This window comes from Tenrec ecaudatus, chromosome 3 (assembly GCF_050624435.1).
Source record: "Tenrec ecaudatus isolate mTenEca1 chromosome 3, mTenEca1.hap1, whole genome shotgun sequence".
NCBI classification, from domain to species: Eukaryota; Metazoa; Chordata; class Mammalia; order Afrosoricida; family Tenrecidae; genus Tenrec; species Tenrec ecaudatus.
Genome location: NC_134532.1, coordinates 9,594,089 through 9,609,799, shown reverse-complemented (window position 1 = coordinate 9,609,799; position 15,711 = coordinate 9,594,089). Strand labels below are relative to the sequence as shown.

The following is a 15,711-nucleotide window of genomic DNA, read 5'->3' as shown; positions in this document are numbered from 1 at the left end:
GATGGGACCATTCCTCAGGGAGATCAACCAACAACTTGGTGGCAGGTTGATTACACAGGACCACTTCCGTTATGGAGGGGACAGTGTTTTGTTCTTACTGGAATAGACACCTACTCTGGATATGGATTTGCCTTCCCTGCACGCGATGCTTCTGCCAAAACTACCATTCGTGGACTTACAGAATGCCTCATCCACCGGCATGGCATCCCACATAGCATTGCTTCAGATCAAGGAACTCACTTCATAGCAAATGCAGTGTGGCAATAGGCCCATGTCCATTGACTCCACTGATCTCATCATGTTCCTCATCATCCTGAAGCATCTGGCTTGATAGAACGATGGAATGGGCTCCTAAAGACACAATTACGACGCCAACTAGGTGGCAACAACTTGCGGGCCTGGGGAAATGATGTCCAGGAAGCTGTATACCCTCTAAACCAGCAGCCAATATATGATACTGTGTCTCCAATAGCCAGAATTCATGGGTCCAGGAACCAAGGTGTGGAATCTGGAGTGGCACCACTCACTATTACTCCTAGTGATCCACTTGCAGCATTTTTGCTTCCTGTCCCAGCAACCCTGTGTTCCTCAGGCCTGGAGGTCCTGGTCCCAAAGGAGGGAACTCTCCCACCCAGAAACACAGCATGGGTTCCACTGAACTGGCAGCTGAGAATGCCCCCTGACCACTTTGGGCTTCTCATGCCTTTGGATCGACAGGTCAGGAAGGGTGTCACTGTACTGAGTGATCTGATTGATCCTGATTACCAAGGAGAAATTGGACTGGTACTACATAATGTAGGTAAAGAAGAACATGTCTGGAATCCAGGAGATCCCATAGGCCGACTCTTAGTGCTACCATGCCCTGTGATTAAAGTAAATGGTAAGTCACAACAACCCACAATTCTATGGAGACATAAACTCTCCCCCCTGGGTGGGTTAGTGCCCTGCTCCCTCAGCTCCATCATCTCCCTCCCCCACTTTTTACCCTCGCCCTCCCGCCTTTCCTCTTCTTTGTGTTGGAATAACAAGTACCTCCTTGGGTTAGGTCGGACCTCTTCCTGACTGCTTGTGCTTTAACCTATATAGTGTAAGATATATGGTTTTTCTATACCTACTCTGCTGCCTGTACTTACATCAGGGACTCATGTTGTACTTGTCCTTCTGTGATTGGGTGACTTTGCTTAGCATAATTTCCTCCAACTCTTCGCATGAAACGACATGTTTTATGTAATCACCAGTGCTTTTTAATGATGCATAGTTCTCCATGGTAGGTATGCACCATATTTTATTGACCCACTTATCTGTTGATGGAAATTTAGGTTGTTTCCAATTCTTTGGAATTATGAATTGCACTGTAATAAATATTGGGGCACAGATGGCTAGTCATGGTTTATTTCTTACCACTTCTGGGTATGTGTGCAGTAGAGGGATATTTAGATCATAAGATAGCTCAATTTCCATTTGCTTTAAATATCACCAGATCGCTTTCCACACAGGCTGTACATATCTGAAGCCCATCTAGCTGAGAAGCAACAAAGCACACATTAAAGATCGTGAGGTGTCAATGGGATGAGGTATCAGGAATCAAAGACGCAGAAAAAAAAATCATATCAGTGCAAACAAGGGGGGTGGGAGCAGAATGGATACCGAAAGCCCATTTGAAGAACCCCTCACAGAAGGGTCACAAGGAAGAGACAAGTCAGTCACTGTAGCACCAAGGAAACATACAAATTTTCTCTAGTTCTTTAATGCTAACTCCCCCCACCCCCCACTATCATGACCCCAAGTCTACCTTACAAATCTGGCTTTGACAGGAGCATGTACACTGGTACAATTAAGAACTCACAACACAGGGAATCCAGGACAGAAAAACCCCTCTGGACCAATAAGGAGAATAGTGATACCAAGAGAGGAAGGTTGGGGGATAAAGGGGAAACTGATCCCAATGATCAACATATAACCCCCTCCCCCTAGTGTGGACAAACAACATAAAAGTTGGTGAGGTGAGACAGAGGTCGGTGTAAATAATTAAAAATATAATAATTTTAAATTATCAAGGTTCATGAAGGAGGGAGGATGAGGGAAGGGGGAAATAAAATGAGGAGCTGATACAAAGGGCTCAAGTAGAAAGAAAATGTTTTGAAAATGATGATGGCAACGTATGTACATATGTGCTTGACACATGGGCAACATATGTACATATGTGCTTGACACAATGTAATGATGTATGTATTTTAATAAGAGCTGCAAGAGCCCTAATAAAATGATTTTAAAAAGAGATAATTTATCATCTTGTTCTCCAATTGAAGTTGTCCACTCAATATCCAGTAATTTAGAATACATCATTCAAAGTGCCTCAAATATGTTTCTTAAGTCTTTGGATTTTGTTGTTATTTAAGAATACGTTGATATATGCGTGGATGTTAGGAATATTGAAGGCAGATTTGCAAATACACCATGCTTTCAAAATTTTATAGCAGCCTTGACTGCAAATTTGCCCAATGCAATATGTCACTTGATTTCTTGACTACTGCTTCTATGTGTATTGGTTGTGGACCCAGGTCAGGTGAAATCCTTGATCCCATCACACTTTTCTCTAATGATGTTACCTATGGATCCACTTTTGAGGATTTTGGTTATCATTACATTGAGTTGTAAGCCATACTGAAGTCAACAATCCCTGATCGCTTCTCGGCCTTTTGGCTAAGATCAAGTGTAGTATCTGTTCTTATCAGTTTAATATCTGATACGTCCTCTATCCGAGGACAATATATTAAATGGATTTTTGGAGCAGGGAGTTGGAATAGGAGCTTGCTCCGTCCACTCCACGCATCCACCCGGTATTGCAGTACTTCCGGGAACGGTGCACCCCCTCGGGGGATTCAAAAAAAAAAAAAAAGTACTCCTAACTTTCAGCCAGCAAGGTTGTGCCACCTGCATATCAAACGTTGTTAATCAGAGTTCCTCCAACCATGGTGCGTTATTCTTCTTATAGATTAGTGTGGTAGTTCCATAATCTGGTGTCACTTTGGGATTTACGTAGATTACGAGTGAATTGGTGGAGTCAACCGGGTCAAACTAGTGAGGCTTCTGTGTGGGCATGGCCTTCCCCTTAAGGATCCTGGGAATTCTGGTATTTCTTCCTTGGAGGCGGGAGATACCGCTCTCTTTCTGCTCACTTCCTGAGAGACTCTCTACTTACCCGACAAATGGTGCTATGTACGCCCTGGGAGCTGGAGAAGTCACATGGACCCACCCTGATGCAAACAGACCTCTGGTGCTGGAGGAGCCACAAAGAGACACCTGCCAGTGCTGAAATACGTACAAGAGTGTCCACAAGACTTCCAACCCACGGGCCTGTGATCCTCCTGCATTCAGCATCATTGCATGCATTTCGTGAGATCAAAGAGGACTTTACAGAGTGGTATCGGACATATGGGCTAATATTTGAATTTGTGGACTTGATCTGGACTGGGCTGGGACATTATCAATATTCAAATTGCTCTTGCATATAAATCTCTTATATGCATGTGAGTGTCTATGAATTTGTTTCTCTAGTCTACCCAGACTAACACAACCAGGTTTTTCCATTATTTGCTTAGCAGAAAAATCAACAGGGAGCCACCAAAAATGGAAACTGAATTCACATAAGAGCATGGAACCAGGCATAAAATTGTTGATGTCACATGACTCTTGGATGAAAGTGGGCAGTACCAGAAAGATGTCCATTTGTGTTGGATAGAGTATGCAAAAATAATTAGACTAGATGGACCATTATAAAGGATGAGAATTCCAGAACACTTCATGGTGCTCCTGCAGAGCAGGGGAAGGCGGACTGATTTAAAATCAGGAAACCTGTGTCAGTTTTCCATCCTTTCACCATTCTTACTCAATCTGTGAAAGGAGCAGATTAGCTGAGTAGCTGGCTCCCAGGATAGGGGAGAACGACAAGCCTGCGGCTCCAGTCCAGAGAATCAGATGTCAACATGTTACATGCAGGCTCCAGATGCATAAACAAACAAGCAAACATTTGCATGGGAAGTAGAACCTACCCCAAGCCATCTTCCTCTCATTTGCACGAGGGATTTCATTCACTTGAGTAAGGGTTATAGTCTACCCTAATCCTTTTACAACTATGTAGTTCTTTGTAGCAAATTCTATTTTGAAGATAACTGCATTGTGTCAGGCCACTTCACAGGTGCTAGTGAGGGCTAACCTATCTCAGTCAAATTCCTGTCCAGCCAAGTTGACAAAACCCCTAGCTCTCATAGCCTGCTAATCTTGAAATCTAGGCTGCTAATAATACTTTACCATAATACAGCTAACTCAACTGCTATACATTTAATTTTTTAAAGTGCTATATATATCTATTTTCGATTTTATAATTAAACACCTTTTTGCAACATTTAAGAAAAAGATCACAGGTAAAGCATACAATCTCAGTAAAATAATACTACAGGGTTATTTTTGTTTCGTTTTTATTTAATTTAATAGAAATTTCCAAGGAATATTTCTCATAATTTAAAAACAGTCTTGCTTTATATGGCATTTTTGAGGCTTAACTAAAAGCATTTTTCACAGATCTTGCCCAACAGAACAGAATAAAAGGTAATAATTGGCTTCAAATCTCTAAATTCTTATATGTACATATTTGATTCTAAGAATATCTAGAACTGTATGTTTTATATTAGGTTATATTCTTATAGTGTAACCAAAATATACTGGTCCCATTATTACAGAATATAATTTACCACATTATAATAAGATAATGGGAGCCGCTTTAAAATTTTAGATATTCTTAAGAAAAATAATTAACGAGTTTCAAAATACACATACAATTTCCAATTGTTTGCCTTTCTATGCTTTGTAATAGAAAGCCTATTAGGTAAAACAATGCCATTTTACCCGGTGGGTTAGAGGGGGTGAATGCTGAGATGATAAGGTGGGTTGCTTTATGTATTCACTCTTTTCTGTCTAATTCTCTCCTGTGTGTGACAAATCCTAAAAAGCCACACTCGCTGTTATTGAATCAATGCTGACTCATGGCATTGGTCTGTGGGCTTCTGAGACCATAACTATTTATGGGAGTAGAAAGCTCAGTCTTTCTCCTGTGGAGCTGCTGGTGGTTTTGAACTGCTGACCATGTGGATCACAGTCCAGCTCTTAACCATTACATTGCCAGGGCTCCTCCTATATGCGGCAAAGAGAAACTAAATTTTACTTTTAAATATTTGGATATTCCTCTCTTGTTTTTACACATTTTTGAGTTTCAATTTTAAATATTTTCATTGGAAGCTCTCCAAATTCACTGTCATCCCTCTATGCTGACAGATAGAGGCCCTGTTGGACAGGGTAGAACTGCCCCTGTGAATTTTCAAAACTGTGACCCCTTACAGTAGTAGAAAGCCTTGTCTTTCTCCCATGGAAGTAGCTAATGGTTTCTAATTGTGGACTTTTTAAGATCATATTATATACAAACAAACCAATTTATTAGTACAAAATCATGTTTGAATATATAAAATATTTTACAACTATCACATTTATTCTATTTAATTTTCTTAAAAAAACTATAGAATGCTTCACAAATTTGCCTCTCGTCCTTGCACAGGGGCCATGCTAATCTTCTCTATATGGGTCCAATTTTAGTATATGTGCTGCTGAAGGGAGCACATTAATTTCTTCTGTCTTGTCTTTCTTTGAAAATATGGATGCAGAAAAACATTTTATTCATTACCATCAGCTGTCTAGAAAATGCAGTTGAAAATGTTTCTTGGTCTGCTTTATATTTTATTTGAAAGTCTTTCTGAGAAGCCCCACGTATATTCTGAGAGCATTTGAAAATGTATTAGTAGTTAAACTTACAAAATTAAACGGGGCATTAAAAAGTGTGGCATGTTATCATTTAGCTACTTATATGAAAAAGTTGGAATACACAATAAAGGAAACTTGACCTTGTAGCACAGTGAAAAAGCATGTGTAGTTAGCAATAATTATCATTTGATAATAATGAAGCAAGAAAAAACATTACTCCTCTGTCTATATATTTTCCGTCTCACTTGGATGGCTTTCATGTGGCTGTGATGCTGGAAGGCATGATGTGGAAGCAGCAGTCAATAAATCAAATTATGGATTCCATTGGACAAATCTGCTAGGGAAATGCCTTTAAAGTGCTAACTATCATAATATTGCCTTGAGGACTAAGGGTGCACCTTACCATGGTATTTTTCATCATCTCATATGCATGGGGTTGTCGGGAAATGACTAAGGAAGACTGAAGAAACAGTGATGCCTTTGCAGTCTGCTTTGGTGAAACATATAGAGTTTACCCCAAAGACTCCCAGAAGAACGAACAAATCTATCCTGGGAGAAATACAGCCAGAATCCTCCTTACAGGGCCTGGGGGTTTATGAAAATGGGGCAGACGCTCAAACTGATTGAATTTGCCACCACTTGACTGTCCATTGGTCACACTGTCGTGGTTTGTGTGTAGCTGTGATGTTGGAAGCTGTGTCACTGGTATTTGAAATGTCAGCAGGGTCACCCAAGGTGAACAGGTTTCAGCTGAGCTTCCAGAATAAGCACAGAAAAGGAAGCGGGACTCTGCTCCCCACTTTTGAGGAAGAAGACACTGCAAACCTTAAGAATAGCTTTGAAACATTGTCAGCTATTTAAGGCCTAAAGAAAGGAACATTGGAGTTAGTGACAGATAATGGGCCCCTGGAGTCTGAGGGCACTAGAAGGACTAAGGTAAAATGACATTTAAATATTTGAATGTGAGATTGAAAATCAAGTAAGGGTTTGGAACAAGAAACAGGCTAATGAGTGTAGAAGTCGTAGCTGTATTAATAAAGGGGTGAGGCCAAGGGACGCCATAATAGACGTTAATTTGAAAATCAGCGCACATTTGGGGAAGTAGATAGCTGAGGAAATAACTCAACCTTTAGAGAACAGAAATAGGAGGGGGAATAAGTAAAGAACGATAAATATATGTTCAACAATGGTACGGGAAGAAAGCCAAGAAAGTGTAGAAATTAGATAAGAAAAGTTTATGTGAATGAAGGATAATGAATCGAATATTGTTCATCTATTAAATGGCAGGTGCATGTAGTTGGCTTTATTTTACAGTCTAAAGTGGGTTGTTCTCATCTGACTGGTTGTGTTTTCTCAAGGAAATAAGAAACTAAGCATAGGTTGAAAGTTCAGGAGGATACTTTGAGTATTTGAAGAAAGGAGAAGAAATAAATTGTTAAACAATAAACAAAATGAGTGAGAAAGGTAGAAAAAAGATAGAAAGTGAAAGAAAGGTGAATACAACAAGATAATTTTTTCCCATGCATATCTAAATGTATAGGCATTGACAATTGTTGCTTTCCTTAGCAAAGATATATACCTGGAGAAAGATTCTAAGTCATATTGTCAATCTGTCAAAGAAATGGTAGAATCAAATAATCTATTCTTTATTCTATACACCTTCTTCTTTATCCAGAGATTTCCTAGAAGGTAGATTCATGCTCTCCAAACATGTCAAAATCCTGGTAATTATAAATGTATTTTGACTTCACTTTCCTCCGTGAACATTGTTTGCATCTATTATATATCTCCTAAAATTCCTACTAAAGAAATATTTTTAGAATAGTTAGCTAGATCAGGACTCTTACAGGTACTTGGAAATATTATAGGTTTATAATAGCTGTGTTGTCTTCCTGGCTTTCCATCTAGGTGATGAATTAACAATCACTTTGTTGTCAATGGGGAAAAGTACCCCAGTGTACCTATACTTGGAAGAAAGAAGCATTACTAGATAACTCTTCAAAATAGGTTGTTCGTTATAATAATCTTGAAACATATATAATGCAGTATTCATTTTTACTATTGCTCTATGGGCGTAGGTGCTTGGATAACTGAAGTGGTTAAGTACAAAATTACTTGTTAAAAGATTGACAGTTCAATCCTATCCAGATGCTTCTTTGAACACAACCCTCGAAATCCACTTCTGAACGATCATAATGTTGAGAAACATCAGGAACAGGTCTACTCTGTAATTAATGAGTTCCTTTGAATCAACAATTTTATCACTGACAACTAACAAAAAGGAATACATGAATGGTGTAAATGGTTAAGCACTCTGCTACTAATGAAAAGTTGTTTATTCAAACCCGCCCAGACTTGGCACACAACAAGCATCTATAAATCAACTTCCGAAAGGTCACATCTATTGAACCTCTATAGAATAATTCTACTCTGCTCACGTGGTTTCCTCATGTGTCACAATTGACTCAACCACACATAACAGCAACAGTATCAGAACAAGTTCATACTGACAAGACGCTTCATACCAAAGTAGTTGGATAATGATAATTACTGTATTTGATGCAACAAATTATTTGAAAGCTTAAAAGAGTCCAAAAACTTCCTGTGTAATACGAATATATTAAAGAACCTTATTTTTCTTGTTGCCTGGTTAATAAGTTTTGCGAACAATCATTGTGACGTAGATTGATATAGTAAATGTAAGGGTTTTCAAAGTTGGGGGCATTATTTTATTTTTAAAATAGCTGTCCTAATAAAGAATATGAAAGTGCTATTAAAAACTGAGACAGATGAAAGAGTATTTTGTTGAATATAATTGTCCATTAGTGTAATTAATTGAAAGTAGCAATATTACACATGGCTGATTAATCTTATAAATGCACAAAATACTACTTGTTTGACAGTAACACTTCAGGTAATAATGTAAAATAGCTACAAAAAATAAATACATATTCCACAGATAGTATTCCCGAGTTTGTTAGTATGCATTGGCTAGAGAAACAAATCCAAGGTCACTCAGATTTGTATAAGAAAGTGCTTTATATCAAAGGATAACTGTATATTAAGAAAACATTCCAGCCCAGTCCAGATCAAGTCCATAAGTCTGATATTAGCCCATCAGTCCAATACTAGTCCAAAAATCACTCTTCAGACTCACACTGTTATATGCAATTTTGAAAAATACAGGAAAATCACAAACTGGTGGATGCAATCTTGTGGATCCAATGGCAGTGGCTCCATGTGGCTTGACAACAGGAAGGTGAAGCAGACAAAGTGGCCCACCTCCAGGTTGAAAGAGAGGAAGTTCCTAAAATCCTCATGAGAATATCACACCACAAAGGAAGAATCATCCAGGGTGTGACCTGATTGACAGGCTACACTCTACCCTATACTTATAAAGTTGACATGAAATTATGTAATTACAACAAACCACCCCTTGTCAACTTGACACCCTTACACAACTCTTTAGCCATATATAATTTTTAAACCAAGGACAATTGTGAAATCATATTTTTACCTAACAAGATAAAACTAAAATGCATATAACTCAAAATGCATCAGCCTCGTTTAAACCTAATATTCTATAAGTGAACAGAACAAAAATATTCTATACTTACCAATTGCAGTTATGTGAACAACTACACCATAATCCTATAATTCTATAAATATATTCCCCAAACTCATGAAAATTTGTAAGGCAGCCACTTCTTGCTTTTATCCTCCCCTGTTGGGTATCCACTTTCTACATGGCCCACTTATATCAATCCAGTGCTCTGAGATGATAAGCACGTTCTTTGATGTGAAGAATCTTGATTCCAGTTTGAACCTTGTGAATCTGCAGACATAAGCAAAGTCAAATTAGGACAGGCCATCCATAAAGTCAGCAGCAATATGTACCAATACAGGCTTAAACATATTACCTTCATCTAGTCAGGTTCTGGTCAATTTATTGTGAGGATCCTTGCTTTGCTTCACAAGGGTGCCCATTGGCCACTTTACCTTTTCACTATGGGCACCATCGCAAATCCTCAATAATCTTAGCCTCTTGGGACTCGGTCATGAACTTCAAAACAGTCAACCCACTCTCGTTTTCTCTTTTAGACCCTGTCAACTACGTCCATGGGTATGTCAGTGGCCAGACTCAACCCCTTTCTTTATTACTGCATTTCTCCCACTACCATTGAACAGGTGGATCCAGGTTGTCATTTAGCAAGCACTTTAGGCTGCCTGCAGGATCCCTATGATGTTCAGACCTAGAAAGGAGAGTTTCTTCATGGCTATAAAATTTTCCAGCATTAGGCACAAACCATTAGTTCAAAATTCAAAAAGGCAAAGGGTTCTTTTTTTTATTTTTCAGTCTGTCAAAGTTCCCTAGGGAAGTCTTTTCAAATGAAAATGTCCTGAGCATTCAAACACAGGGTGGGTCTTATCTTTTCAGAGCCTTCTTTGAAGGTGTGTTCAACACCCATTTAAAAGTCCAATTTAATGACTAAAGACATGTAGGCTTACAGAATCTATTTTTATTTCCCAATAATCATTTATATCACACATTATATCAATAAAAATAGGCAAAAAAATAAATAAAAACCTAGTACAACCAGATCCTAAACTCAATTCTTAAAAGTCAAATCCAATCCTCATCTGAACTATTCCTTTCATGTGCAATATAACCTTAAGCCTCTAAATGCATCAAGGTGGGGAGGGGACATCTGTCAGCCATTTTGCCCCTTGAGCTCCAAATTTACAGTTATCATATTCATTTTTTGCCATTTCAGATAGGAATAACCAAAAGCAACTTGTAGGATTCAAAACCTTCATTACCAGACAACTTCCCAGTGCACTGCATGGCCATATCTGACTACCAGCTAGCCAATGAAGAAAAAGTGCCATAAAACAGAGGTCAGAAAGGATTACCTCTCCATCTTACTGATTTTTTTCTCTAGTACCACACTCTCATAATGTATTAGACCAAGTTGACCAGTGGAACAAATCCAGGAACAGTCATATATGTGTAAGAGGGAGCTTTATATAAAAGAGTAATTGAAAAATAAAATATCCTAGCTCAGTATAGATTAAGTCCATAAGTCTGATATTAGCGCATAAGTTCAATACTAGTTCATTAATCACTCTTCAGACCCACACAGGCACATTCAATGATGCAAAATACATGAAGAGTATAGGCTGGTGGGTGCAAAGTCTTGTGGATCCAATGATGGTAAATGCATCTCCAGGGCTCTGCTTTCAGTGTGGCTCTATGTGGCTTGTCAATAGGAAGGTGAAGCAGGGGAGAGGGCGAGATCCAACCCCATTTTGAAAGAGAAGTTCCCAGAATTCTCATGTGAAGGCCACACCCACAAGGAAGCATCATCCGCTGCTTGATAGGCGAGATTCCACCCCTTTATTTATTCATCATGGTTAACATGAAATTACATAATTACCACAATGTGTAAACAGACACAGAGAAATATACAGGTAGATAAGGAAATGGATATCAATATGAATATAAATTAAAATATATTTATACAGACTAGATATGAGGGTACTTTAAAAGGTCCACCCAAAAATTCCATTGAAAAAAATTTTTTTCATGAATCTTTTAAAGCCCAATCATAAAATTTTAAAAATACACCAATGGTTATTTATTAACATCTAATCATGCCGAAGACTTTATCTGAAAATAGAAGTGTTTATGACTTGAAGACAAGTGATAACTCACTTAAAGAATGATTTTCCAACTGAGGAAAAACTGTATTCTAGTAGATTAGATTAACATTTGTTTCTTATGTCTTTAGGGAAATTGAAATTACTCTACTAGAATGAAACCTATATATATTTTAGTGAAATATATAACAGTATACATGCTATTAGAAATCATTGTTCATATATACTCAGTTTCATCATTTGGAAATTTATTAACAATATTAAGTCCAGTTTTTAAGGGGAAACATTATTTATCAAAAGTAATAGAGCATGAGAGAATCAAATTAATAAACATAAAAAGAAACAAGCAGTTTAAAAATTATAAGAGATTTGTGGAGAATTGTGTTCCTAGTTATAACTTCTCTTTAAGTACTTTTTTGCTCTTGGGTCTTTGGAGAGGATTGCATATTGTTTTAGTATTCCTTTATAAAGATTCACACCTTCATTCTCAAAAAGTTCACTATTATACTCAAGACAAATAAGGTGAATACTAGCAGGAGGTAAATGATTTTGGAAGTTCTCATTTTTATTGTATCTTTATGTCTATTGCCCTCTCTTCTGCTCTCAACATAGTCTATTAACAATAGCGGTTGGTACAGGAAACTATGAACTATCAAAAGGCTTCACTACAGTTAAGTTTCTCTAAATTTGCATGCCTTTGAAATAGAGGCATGCCTGTAAATTAAGTATGTAAGAAAGTGGAGCTATATATTGTTTAATTTTTCTTTGAAAAATATTAGGCTGGCTCCCACAATAGCGATTTTAATGAAATACAAGAGAGTGTGTAGATGTGAAATGAGGTATATTTTCCACTATTCAGAACAGTAAGCATGGCATTTAGCTGTGATGACAGCCTACAAAACATAAGGGTGGTATTTGAGGGTTTAATTAAATTTATGTCAAAATTACCTTCAAATCCTGGGAAAAAATGTATGCCTGAATAATATTGCACATGTTTTGGCCTTTAAGACTTTAACAAGTGAAAACATTTACATGACACATTGGCACATTCTTCAAAGCTCAAAAATAGCTACTATATGACACAGTAACAGATTTTTTCATTAATTCCATAGTAAACATGCTGAGTGAGTCTATATAAATGTGTCATTGTTGAGTCTACATCTACTGGAAGCAGTAGGCAAGGAATCCAGTTTCATTTTAATATAGCTATAAATAAATGGCAGGGAAAAGGGCAATTCCCTTTCCATGTAAATCAAATGATAGTGACATCAGAACCCTCCATCAGTTATATAGATGCGTGCTCCAACTAGTAATCATCTGCACAGTATGGTAGTAATCAGATGGCTATTGTATTAGACTCTGTGTCATCTTAAGGTTTTGAAAATGTATTTGTAGAAACAGAAAATAGTTCTTTATTTCGAGACAAATCCTATGTTTTCCTTGTGCCCTCTTCCTTCCATCCCTTACAGAAGAGGGGCGAAGGGGAGAGGGAATGATGGAATAAATACCATCCTAATATTTGATGACTTTTAGTGATATGGCCTTGACAGACCCCTGCCAGTCCTCTTTGGCTTTGGAAATAGACCTAAAGACAGAAACTATTTTCAATGCAGTCACCTGATTTTTTTGTTTTGTTTTGTTAAATAAATGCAGGAGGGTCAAACTCACAACTTTATGAAAGCAGTCTGTTTATGAAATATATTTCCAAATATTTAATTTCCTTATAATCTTTTCACAGCACACATTGAATCAATTGTTTTGTTCTTCTTCCAGTTCCTTTCATAAAAAAATTCTGAATATTAGTGAGGTTTCTTTATTTTATTTAACTTCCAGTGAATATAAGTGAAGAAGGAAAGAATAATTATCATTAATAATAAGGAAGCATTCATAGAATTTTACAATTACTTATACTTTTCCTTTGATGTTTTCTTGGTGTTATTTCTTTTCCTCTGCACCCTCAATTTCTATTTTGATTCTTCTATTATAAAATCTCACTTTTATACTAATTTAGCAATTTGGTAATTTTATCTCTTAAAATCCCACTCTGAAACCAAATTCACTGCCATCTAATCCATTCCTACTCAAAGTGACCCTATAATAGAGAGTAGGACTGGCTTTGAGGATTTGTGAGGCTGTAAATCTTTATGGGAGTAGATAACTTCATCTTTCTCCCATGGATTTGCTGGTGAATTTGAACTGCTGACCTCTTGGTTAGTGGGCCAAAGTCTAACCTAGTAAGTCACCAGATCTCAAGGTTTCACTCTGTATAATTAGCATGTAGCTGTAGCTTCTTATGTCTATATGTCTTAAAACTGAATTGGCAAAATTATTTCTGAAGTAGCTCTAACATTATATTACTTAGCTTTATAGAGTCATTATGAATTGTTTCTTCAACTCAATACTCACTAGAGTATTTCTTTTGATGGTGTGGAGAAACATAACACATTACTCACTGCCTTTGTTAGGTAGAACATGCCTCTCTCACCCTTATCCTATTCTGCAGATGTCCAGTGTACACAAGAGCTTAGTTCCAAGGATTTTAATTTGGTCTGTAACTACGGATACTTCTCACCAGTGTGTCATTTTATTGTTGGATGTTTATTTTTATTAGCTTGATATATGCTTGGCCAATTGTTATAGGTGATGCCCTTGTGAATTCTGCATATGTGTCCACATCATAGGTTTTCCAGTGTTGAATTCTAAAGTCATAATTTATATGTAAAAACCATAGGTTAAAACATTATTGTCCAAAAGCAGTTCATTCAGGCTCAACCTCACACTGGGTCAAGTTTCATGCAAATCTGTACACTGCATCTTCACTTACGCCTTCTCTTCTTTAAAATCTACATTGTCTTCTACTGTGAACAATGTCATCCAGAAATCTCTGGCCTAATCTATTATATCGTCCCTCACTTTGAATATCAATGGAAAGTTTATAATATTCATTTTTATGTATCCAGGAATTTTAATTCAACTGAAAAAAACTGAGTGCTTATTTATTCTTTTTTCAAGCCAATTTATTTACACCTTTTTTCAAAACATAATTCCATAGTAAGGTGGCTTAAAATTTTATAATCATATCATTATCACAGGTAATTCAGGGGATTCTTAATTGAAGACAGAAAGCCTGCAAATGGGATATAAGTATTTCTAGCTCAGCATAAATATTCAGGCATGTTTTATCAAGCACCATCTATACCATGTGAAGTTGTATTGCAAATATATTTTATTGGTCCCCAAGTCTCTCTGTTCATGACAACCGTATTTAATTAAATCATTTTTCTTATTTTAATGGGTCAAGACTGGAAAATGACATTATGTACAATTTCTTATTAAAATGAAAATTATTTGGCAAATTGGTAATTTATTCCTAGTTTTCTCTTTTGAATTGAATTTTTGTATAACAAACATAGTGAAAGCAGAATATTTCCTACTGCCTACTATTATGACTGGCACACAATAAAAATTCACGACAGTAGGTAAGGATGACCTTCTACGATCGTGTTGATTCCAAATCATAGTGACCCATGATAGGGTTTCTGAGGCTGTAAAATTTTACAAGATTAAATAGCCTTATCTTTCAAGACCTCCTTTTTTTCCTGAAGATCCCCTATTGAATTTGAACTGCCAAACTTGGGGATTGCAGCCCAATTCTTCCTTAAAAGCCACAAATATGATTTTAAAATAGAAATTGTCACACAAAGGACTCACGGACTCACTGCCTTAAGACAATCCATAACAACAATGTAGGATGGAAGAGGAATGGCCCTGTGGGTTTCCAAGACTGTAACTTCCCATGACAGTGGAAAGCTTTATCTTTCTCCTGTTGAGCAACTGGTGGTTTGAACTGATGACTCTGAGGTTAGCAACCCAACTCTTAACCCTCTGAGCTACCAGGGCTCCTCAATTATCACATACATACACAAAAATATAGGAATATATATATAATCAATAGTAATGTTGCTTCGTTTTTCCAACTACTGCAATAATAGAATAATGACTTTTACAAATCATATTCATGTCATTATACTCATCTGCCTCATAGCTGAATGGTTAATTCCAAAAAGCCCAAGGTTAAACAGCAAGTTAAATTGACGTATACATTTGTATTGATACTTAATTATGTTTTTAGCATTTTTATGGTGTAAATGAGTACATATTTTAGTGTATTTGCTAAGAAAAACATTAAGATTTTATTACTACCTGAGTTCCTGCTGAATATCAAACATAACTGTACTC

General features: G+C 37.0%; 1 protein-coding gene and 2 non-coding genes across 5 annotated transcripts in view; 2 read left to right on the top strand and 1 right to left on the bottom strand.

The window, feature by feature from the left end:
* Positions 1-15,711, top strand: part of FSTL5 (follistatin like 5) — an 812,142-nt gene that overhangs the window by 233,654 nt on the left and 562,777 nt on the right. The window lies entirely within an intron of this gene.
* LOC142443873 (U2 spliceosomal RNA) lies at positions 2,684-2,874 on the top strand. Its single transcript, XR_012783601.1, has one exon. It is a non-coding gene; the product is annotated as a U2 spliceosomal RNA (small nuclear RNA).
* Positions 5,564-5,670, bottom strand: LOC142444007 (U6 spliceosomal RNA). The gene has a single exon (XR_012783702.1). It is a non-coding gene; the product is annotated as a U6 spliceosomal RNA (small nuclear RNA).